We start from the raw sequence: 10,175 nt of genomic DNA, 5'->3' as shown, positions 1-10,175 counted from the left end.
CCTTCATGAACAGTTTATAAAAACGATGTAGTGATTATAAATGCTCAGAGACGTTTTTGAAATGTGATCTCTCTGATTTCTTTAAAGGCTCTTAAAGGTTCAGTTAAATCATCTTATATTAGACTTTATTCAGATCTTTTTGTACGTCGCTCAGTCAGGATGTTTACTGAGCAGTTATAGAGGATTTACATTTACTGCAGAGACTGAAACCAGTTGCTTTATTTCTAAAGACATGTTTTATCTTTGTTTTCAACAGACAGGTTTCAGGACATTTCTGTCTGCAACACAGAAATAGTTAAAAACGGCTGTATGAGCACGCCAGACCAGTAAGTGGCGATAATGTGTAATCAGCCGTTCATGGCAAACACCCAAGAAGAACTCTGTGCACGTGTGTGTTGAGACCAAGCGGCAACCTCCGGTCTAAAAATATGAGTCAATGCGGAAGTGTTAAAAGCTGCAGTTCATCGAGGATCCGCTTGAGGCTGGCTCCGGAAGTACCGGAAGTCACATACACATGAATGGGGAAAAGACGATCTTTGCAGCATTAATAAACATGTTTACAGCCTGGTACAAAAGATGAGTGTAGTCTGAATAGCTAATTTCTCGATGTCCTCTCACTGTGAGGGGGGTGAATTTTTTTCTAATTCGGCAATTTCGAAGATATTGAGATTACCAGTCTTCCAATGAGAGGCACAACTGCCTGTGGGAACACTGCAGCTGTTGGCTAGGAGGCTCAAAGCCCGCCTCTTTACGTCACACTGGCTCGACAGAAGCAATATGGCTGCCGCAGCCGATTGGTCTCAAAACAGCTCTTCAGAAACATATGGGTGACGTCACGGATACTACGTCCATATTTTTTACAGTCTATGGTTGAGACCAAGCGGCAACCTCCGGCCACAAGAAATGAAGCCAATGCGGAAGTGTTATAAACTGCAGTTCATTGAGTGTCCACTAGAGACTGGCTGCAGAAGAAGTGAAGACAAAAGATATTAAAGTTACGAGTTTTGTGTAATTAGAGGCACAGCTGATTTGATTGCCTCTTTACCTCACACTAGCTTGACAGAAGTTAGGTTGAGTTTAACATTTCCAATATGGCACCCGCCGAGGATCAGCTTCAAAACAAGGCTTCAGAAACAGATGGGTGACATCACGGAGACTACGTCCGTTTATTACACAGGATATGATGAGCGTCTGCTTGAGTTAGCGGTAATTCTGATCAGTGGTCCTGAAACTGAGCACAGAACGGAGAATTAAAAACTATTGAGTGTGATAGATTAATTCACTCTTACATAGTGGTGTAATGATGAAGAGCAGACAGGTTTCCTTCTAGACATGCAACTAGACCAACAACAAACTCCTTCAGGCTCGTTTGTGTTTCGTTTCCATAAGAAATCAGCCGTTACATGCTGCTCACGTCTGCTGTGTGAGGCGGACCTGAGGAGACTCTTATTGAGTTTGGTTTTCAAACATTAAAGATGAAATATTCAAGGTGAGAATGAGAGATCATGTCTTGATGCAGTTCTTCAACAAACATCAGCAGCTCTGATTTGGGGTTTTTGCTGCTTTCAGGTCGGAGTAACATCTGGAACACGGTCCCTGCTCTTCAGTTACAGAACAACCCTACGTGATGATGTAGCAGTGTTTCGTGACCATGTTGACGTTCGTCCTATAAATATGAAATCATACCTGCTCTGTTTTAGAGCGAAACTGCAGGAGTCACCATGACAACCTCTCCTCCGCCGCTCCACTGAACAGCAGAGCGGCATGTGAATAAGATCCATCAGATCCAGATCCACAGTCTCTGGAGCAGGACTCATCGTTCTGTCAGCTGACCTCTGGGTTTGTTGTCTGTGAGAGGATCAGGGTCTGTGGAGGTCCAGGTCTCTCAGGTGTGTGCTGTTCATGACACGCTATGCAGGTTTCTGCAGGACTAAAGGTCAAAGCGTGCTCGCTGTACTGACCACATTATGTTCTTATTATGATATCACTGTACGTTTAGTAAAGGTCACGCTCTCAGAGAGGCAGCATGAAGCAGCAATGAAGCTCAGTGACGTTACAACATGAGTCTAATATTTTATATACATCTCATAGGTGATGATTTGATTCACAGAACATGCCCCGCTATTTCAATAATATGACAATACAGTGATTTTACAAATAATAATCATACGACACATCAGGATATTAACCGAAGAACTCTAAATGCTCCTAAAGGAAATGTTAAATAGCAGGATTAATATATTTATTAATACACTGTAGTTTGATTCACTTAAAGGAACTAATCTATGTTAATAGTCTGTAAAATTGAAACATAGAATTTCTGTAAAATTTGTGTAAAAGTACATTTTTCTCTAGAAAGGGTAAGTTTAGGAATAAATACACATTTTAAGGACTTACAGTCATAACCTGCCTGTGTCTGCAAGTCTGTCCACACTTAATTTAGGAAACCTTATTACCTGGCTCTCTTATTGATCTTCCAGCTGTGTAAAATGCTTCACTCTGATTGGTCGAAACCCCTTGACGACGGTTATTAACTTTCACTAACATGAGCAACACCAGAGGCAAACTGATCACACGTCATGTCAAATCAATCCATGGAAAAGACTTCAGACACATTTAGCTTCTGCTTGTTGACACCATAGACCGTAAGGTCAGGTAAAACCGTTAGCTTACGTTAGCCTCATAACAATTTGGCTAGCTTCTGTTAGCGGCTAAATCCTCAGGCTACGGACATTTTCATATTGGATCCTGTCCAGCAATATGATCAACGAGCGGAGCAGGTGAGAGAAACTTTAGGTGAGCGATCTCTACAAAGAAACTTAAACCGTGAGCGGTGGTGATGATAGCAGCAGGGTTCAAAGTTGTGACATTTGTTTATTTTTAAAGGTGTGTGAACCGCAGAGCTCAGAGAAGAAGGAGAGCTGAATTAGGACAGTTTCATGTTAAGATAAGAATCCATCACCATGGAACGATAACTGCAGTCGAATCACTGGGACTATTTTTAAAAACTGTAAACATAAATCATTTTAGATCAATAAAATCATGTTTTTAACAACGTGTTTGTATTTTAAGTTAGTAACCTGGTAAAATGACCCTCTGCTTCTCGTCAGAGTCTTGTCTCACCCTGTTGGAGTTCTTTTTCCCGTAATAACCTGCTAAACATACATTATCCCGTACTTAACTGTCACGATGGGAAGAAATGGTGTCGGAGCCATGTGCTGAAAAACAATGATTTTCATAATGAAAGAACGAAAAGATAAAAACAAAACTTACAGATGTCTAAGAAACTAAATCCAAAAGAAACACGGTGAACACAAGGAAGACATAGAAAGATCCAACACAGGAAAGGGGAGACAGAAGAGCTTAACACAGAGTGATTAACACAGGTGTGAGCACAGGACAAAGGTGAAACTAATGAGGGTAATTAAAAAGGAGGGAAACACCATAGACTGTATAAAATATGGACGTAGTATCCGTGACGTCACCCATCTGTTCCTGAGAGCTGTTTTGAAGCCAATCGACGGCGGCAGCCATATTGGAAATGCGGAACCCAACCAGGCACAATGTGACGTGGTGTGAGCCTCCTAGCAAACAGCTATGTGTTCCCGACAGGGAGTCACGTCAGTCATGTCCTTATTTGGGCAAAAACTCGCAATCTTAATATCTTCTGAAACGTCACGTTAGAAAAAAATTCACCCCCGTACAGTGTGTGCTGATAGAGAGATTAGCTTCGTAGGGCCAATCTGTTTTTTGTAAACATGTTTATTAATGCTGCAAAGATCGTCTTTTTCCCATTCATGTCTATGTAGTTTCCGGTGTTTCTGCAGCCAGCCTCAAGCGGATTCTAAATGTATTGCAGTTTATAAAACTTCTGCATGGGCTTCATCGTTTGAGACCGGAGGTTGCCGCTTGAGTAACACACAAGGACAGGAAGTAAAACTATACTGGAAACAGAGGGACCAGAACTAGAAAATAAAACAGGAAACACAACAGACAAGACTAAAACACATGACACGGATCACTAAACACAAGGAACACATTGGATAACTAATCCAGAACACAGACAGGGAGGAAACAAGGCAAAAACACAACTAAAGATCAACTCATGACAACTTGTTTTGATGTCAGACTGTACCTGAAGCAATAAATTGCAGACAGGTCTTTATCAGTCAGCTTCCATTCCTCCTTAGCCTTCAGTTGTTTTTTAAGTGCATGCAAAAAGGCTTGTGAACGGGCGGTTAAAGCCGTGCTAATGATTCTGATTATTTGATATAAAACAAGAAAACTGTTTTAATGAAGTATGATCTGGTTAGATCATCTGTTACATTTGTTTTCCAGATTTATTCGCCTCTTGTTTTCTCGTTTCCTTTCACCTGAAAATGAAACAAATATCTTTAAAATGTCAAACTTCTGCATCTCATGTTGGAGTCGAGGGCTCTTTGACCTTTCATGGAGTCGCTCTCAAAGTGATGTGCCGTGAGTCATGAAGGTGCTCGCTGACCCGTACAGGTGAGTCATTAGAGAGTCAGAGTCCAGGTGAAGTTATTAAAACTAACGACTCCTGAGTGAGTCATCAACAATTACTGGAAACTTTCATCCTAATGTGGAGCTGTTTGTTATTTTCAGTGTACTTAAATCTTATCTGCCCATCTCTACGGTAGTCCAGTGTGTGTGTGCGTGTGTGTGTTTGTGCGTGTTACAGCTGGAGTTGTGTCTCAGGTGTTCTCTGGTGCTTCGTAGCACCTGTTACCTTGGAGACCTCAGTGAGCTCAGGAAGAAGGCAGAGTATTTTTATGAAGAGGAATAAAAAGTGAGGAGGAGGGTGAGCGTACTGCGAGGAAGAAGAGGTTAAAGCCGACATGCTTCTTCAGTTTTTAGACAACAGAAAACAACATTTAATAATGTGTTTTTTCGTTCTTGGTTAAGTCGACACAGCGTCTCAAAAACATCCATAAACTCTGAGATTGAGTCGACACATCAGATAAACCCAACACGACAAACACTTGATCCCTCAGCGATGTGTCTGCTGTGAGCGACGTCGACTCTCTGAGGTGATTAAACCTGACGAATGGAGAGCAGGAATCTGGACCTGATCCGTCAGCCTGGATCTCTGCATCCTGTTCAGACATCAGCCCATTGTCTGCTGTCACTGCGAGTTAAATGTCAGCAAACAGCTCTCACACATTTAACACCGGGGTGTCCCTAATCTGACATTTACTGCTCTATGACTCAGACCTGGACCAGGAGCAGGACCAGGAGACCCTGCAGGTGAGGACACACGTCTGTTTGTTTGTTTGTTTCCCCCCCTGTGTATGAAAACAGAGACAAACTAAGGTCACATGTACGAGTACGTTTATTAAAAACACATTTTTCTGAATTTGATCCCGTCTTGGTCTGTAAAATATATTTTATTAAACTTTTAGTTTCTGTTGAAACTTTTTATTCCATTGAAGAAACACTGTAATTCCCTCTCGTGTGTCTTCCGTCAGACTCCCACCAGATCCGTGTCCAGTCTGTCTCCTATTCGCTGCGGACCAGCTCCGTGCTCTCTCGTTCATCTACACCCGCTGTACAGCTGAAGACATGTGACTGAGGTTTTCCTGCGATAATTACTGAATCGTCTGTAAAACTGAATTGCAGTTTAAATCTTCAAACACTTCTGAAGGATGTAAAAACATGGACTCTGAGCCGTAATGAGAGCTTTGGAGATCAAATGAAAGGTTACAGACAAACGCAGCAGATTACAGCGGGGATCAAAGTCCTCCACATGGATCCAGCATCCCTCAGGCCGATTAATTGACTCACACGGGAAAGGACGAACTGTGAGAGCTGGTAGCTTTGCCTAAACTGTCCCTGAGTCGTCTCCTCAATGTGACCGTTGCTCATTTACTCTGAGCGATGCTGCGATGAAACAAAGCTGACATCCACACAGACTCAGGGACAGGTGAGTGTTTTACTACTCCTGCTAATCTCCCTTTATAATACAGATTTCACAGCTGTAATTCAAACCACTCAGATTCACTCAGCAGCTCTCTGATGGGTTTAAAGCTCCAGTAGGGAGTTTTTTGATCATTATGAAACAGGCTCATACTAACAGTGATGCCTTATTATGATCTAAAAAAGGAAACAAAACCATCAGAGACAAGATCCACAAGTCCTATGGTGTCATTTTAACGCCTGTAACCTTGTGGTTGGGAGGGTAGGAGTCAGACAAGCAGCATTTCTATGGACACAAATCTCTTCAACCTCATAACAACACCGTGTAAAACATGACCTCAGCGTCCTCGTCAGTCCTTTTACATACGGTTAAAACAGCAGAACACAGAGAACCTTTACGGAACGGAGAAACACACACACACACACATAACGAGAACATTACAGCGATAGAACAATCCTGGTGGTTTCTGTCTCTTGACCTTTGCTGAATGTCACCGTGTCTGCGTTCAGGCTGCTGACACACAAAGACCTTCAGACTCTGCAGGAACAAAGTTTGGCGATCAGACACAGATGAGACAACGAGACACAAGTGGAACTAATGAGGGAGCAATCAAAGTGGAGGGAAACACAAGGACAGGAAGTGAAACTAAACCAGACACACAAAGACCAAAAACGACAAAATTAAACAGAGACTGGACTTAGAAACACACAAGGAAATACATAGGCAAGGAATAAAGAATACAAAATGAAACACTAAGGAAAATACAAATAACACAGGAAGAACAATAACATATCTTATTGAAGCAACTTATGACAGTCAGGTGGCACTGTTTTCCATAGGAGTGGAGCAGAATAACTTAGGATGCAGTATTTCCTACAGCAACACTCCCATCGGCTGCAGCAGCTCAAGAAACTGGAGGATAAAACTGGAAACGTTGACTATCATGTTTATAACTGCAGTTGAAATTAAATTTAAGCTTCAAGTTTCAGTATTTTTCTTTGCATGTGTCTTCAAGGTTTCTTGGGAATGTTTTTGACTTTGCACTAGTTAAATATCTGCAGCTGTCTGATGTTTCTATGTCTTTCAGCTTTTTGTTCCTGCCTTGGTTTTGTTTTGACTTGCGCACGTGTCTCAGAATCTTTAAGTTTGTGCAGACTCTTCACCCTGATACAGAAAGTTTATGAAGCTGCAGCAGGTGGACTCCAGCTGCTCTAGTTTTAGTAGCTAGCAGATTCCAGTGTGGACATGCCTCAGATTGTCTCATTGTGAAACAGATACAAGGCTGAGTGTTCTCTGTCAGCTCCTCCTTTGAACACTCACAGATCACAGCATTATTACCCAGAATATCTTCCCCTGATGTCTGTCTCTACGCCTGCAGAGATGATTTTTTCTCTCTGAGTTGATTGTGTGTTTCGAAGATGATGCTTTCATACCGGCTAAAGTGGACTCTGGGTTTTCATGAGGTCACCACGCTGGCGAGCTGGTAAACACATCCATCACCGTGAGAGCTGACCCGTCATCAGAGCATCCGCACCATGAATCCTCTCATGTCTGCAGCACAAACACTCTGTATGTCACAGGATCGATCTCTGTGTTCAGGCTGAGTCACATTCATCAGTCTGTTTCTGTGAATATGGAGGAGAGGTGGCTGATGAAGGGTTTCTCGTCCTCCCTGTGGGCTGTGACGCTCACAGACGTGATGGATGGATGTGACTCTATACGGAGGGAAGAAATGTCACTTTGTTTTTGGCATGATGGGATTTTACTGCTTTCTGTTTCTGTGCTGCTGAAATGTCCCTGTAAACTCTGAGATGGATGGACTCTGAGAACTGAACGGACAACAACAGACCCAAAGGAACGAAACCTACAGACTTTAGAAATCCTTATGGTGTAACAGGCCAACTGTGGAGTCTCTCCTGAGGGTGGTGTCATCTTTGTTGAATGGCCTTCATCTCTGTCTTACTGCCCTCTAGTAGTCTGTTGGTGAGTCACGTTCTTGTTGACTCTGATTCCACTGCTCAGTGAACCTGAGCAGGTAAACCTGATTCTTCCGCGATATCTGAAGTTTGTTTCCTCTAACAGAATCTCCCTCTGGATTCTTCGACCGCCCGTCTTCCTTCAAACCTCTGAACAGTCTGAAACTATCGTCTGAAGATTACGTAGTGTCCTCACGGGGCTGAGGCTGTCCTGACCTCTGCGCCTGCTGGTGTGACGTGGGTAATAAAGGTTAATTGACGGAGTAATTATGTTCTCCACGGAGAGCTGCGACTCCTTCTTTTGTCCTTAACAAGACGAAGACATCAGAGCTCTGAAGACGCTTACTGATGAAAATTTCTACATCTTGAGTCTGATACGACACAACACTGTCTGTTGATGCTTCTTTACATTAATCTGTGGATTTATTTTAAGACATTTTAATTCAGTGATCTGATTGTAGCTTTAAAAACAAAGATGTCTAATTTCAGAGGGTTTGAGTCAAAGGAGCATCGAGGAGTAAAGAGTGAATGCAAATAGTGAATGGACGTACTGTCACCTGTAGGATTGTGAAAAGGTGTGTCTTCAGAGGAACCTCTCACCTGTGCCAGCGTAAATTTTGTGAATGCAAGTTATGACGATAAATGTAGATCAACGTCCTTTTCTTCCAGGATGAAGATGAAACAAGCTAAAAGTTCATCACTGGCCAGTAGTAAACAAAACCTCGACCGAAGAAGACGATGTGAAGTAAACAAGATGAAGCTATTATATCGTACACGGCACGGTTCCCTGGAGAGGCACGCAGAATTCCAGACGAAAGTTCATTTTGTGACAATAATTTCAACTCTATAACAAAAGCAGGAGGAACTCAGTCTCTCACCAACTTGACAACTCTTTCTCTTCCTTCTCTCCTTGCACAGATGTCTGCCCTAGCTGATCAGGACCACGAAAGGTAGACATACTTTTATCAAAACAACAGTTCTTCTGCAGCACCTGAAGCTGAAAGAGAGAGCACAGTACCGTTAGAGGACAGCAGAGGGAGACTGTGATGATATATTCGTCAGGTGTTTGTCAAATGTAAAAGTTGCCCACCTGAAGCAGTTCTTAGATGTTCCTCCATGTGTAAGACGTCGGTCTTGTTTGCCTACAGTGTACCTGCCGGTTTTTCAGCCGTGTAGCAGCATTAGCTTGCACGTGTTTGCAGCAGGCAGAATCAGAATCTGACAGAGACACAGGTCAGGTACAGGTAAACACGTTTCAGCAGAGAGCAGTGAACAGGACGACACGGTTAGTTTCTCTCTGTGGTGAAATAATTAGACTGATTCCTGAGTGAGGAGCTGAGGTCTCAAAACAAACAGCACATCTGTGTTCGAGTCTTCGTCGTGTGAGATCTGTGTCTTGCTGTCCCCTCTCAGTCTGTGTCACTAATGAAAGCTCAAACGGCTGAAGGCTCTTGTGTTGCTGTCTCATTAACTCAACATACCCTCAACAAAAAGAGATCACCTCCACAGCTGAGCCTGTGCACTGTCACACCGAGAAGCTGTCCCCGGCTCTGACAGTAATTACAGGAACAGCCCTGAGGTTCAGAACACAGGGAGGAAGCAGGAGCTACAACCGGAGATCACTCACAACTTTATATTCTTCTACACATGTGAGGACCGTCACGAACAAACTAAACTTATAGGTGTTTAGTTTGCTCAGATAACCTTAAAGTCAATCAACCTTTATTAATAAAGCGTCTGTTTTTCCTCTTGACTTTCTCTCCGTAGTGTTTCTGTCTGTTAATTAAACTCATTAAACTCGCTCAGTCTTTGTTCACGGAGACACTGCCGCAGACTTTGCCGGCTGTTGATAAGATGAATATTAATGCTGTTTGTGTGACTTCCTGAGTCATACTTAATCATCTGCTGAGGTGAAACAGGGACTGAGGAAACATTTACTCTCCTTGATTAATTTGCTCAACAGAAACCCGTTCAGATTAATAACCGCTCATTACTGTACTCATTCAACACTGAGTAGGTCCCCTTGAACATCAGCGTCAATATTACTGCCTGCAGCAAATTAGAAATACAGACAAAATAAAAACAAGTGTTGCTGACTTAGTTGATAATTTCAGAAAATGAAAAGTGATTTTTCTTTTTTGTGTTAATTTAACTTAATTAATTTAACTGAGTTTAAGAGATATTTGTAAGTTCATTTTCATACAAGCAAACTTCACTTTGAGAAATGAAGCATAAAAAGTGCAGTTAATCGAGCGTCCATT

This window comes from Notolabrus celidotus, chromosome 10 (assembly GCF_009762535.1).
Source record: "Notolabrus celidotus isolate fNotCel1 chromosome 10, fNotCel1.pri, whole genome shotgun sequence".
In the NCBI taxonomy this organism is placed as follows: Eukaryota; Metazoa; Chordata; class Actinopteri; order Labriformes; family Labridae; genus Notolabrus; species Notolabrus celidotus.
The sequence above is the reverse complement of the archived record's forward strand: the minus strand, read 5'-3'. Positions refer to the sequence as shown.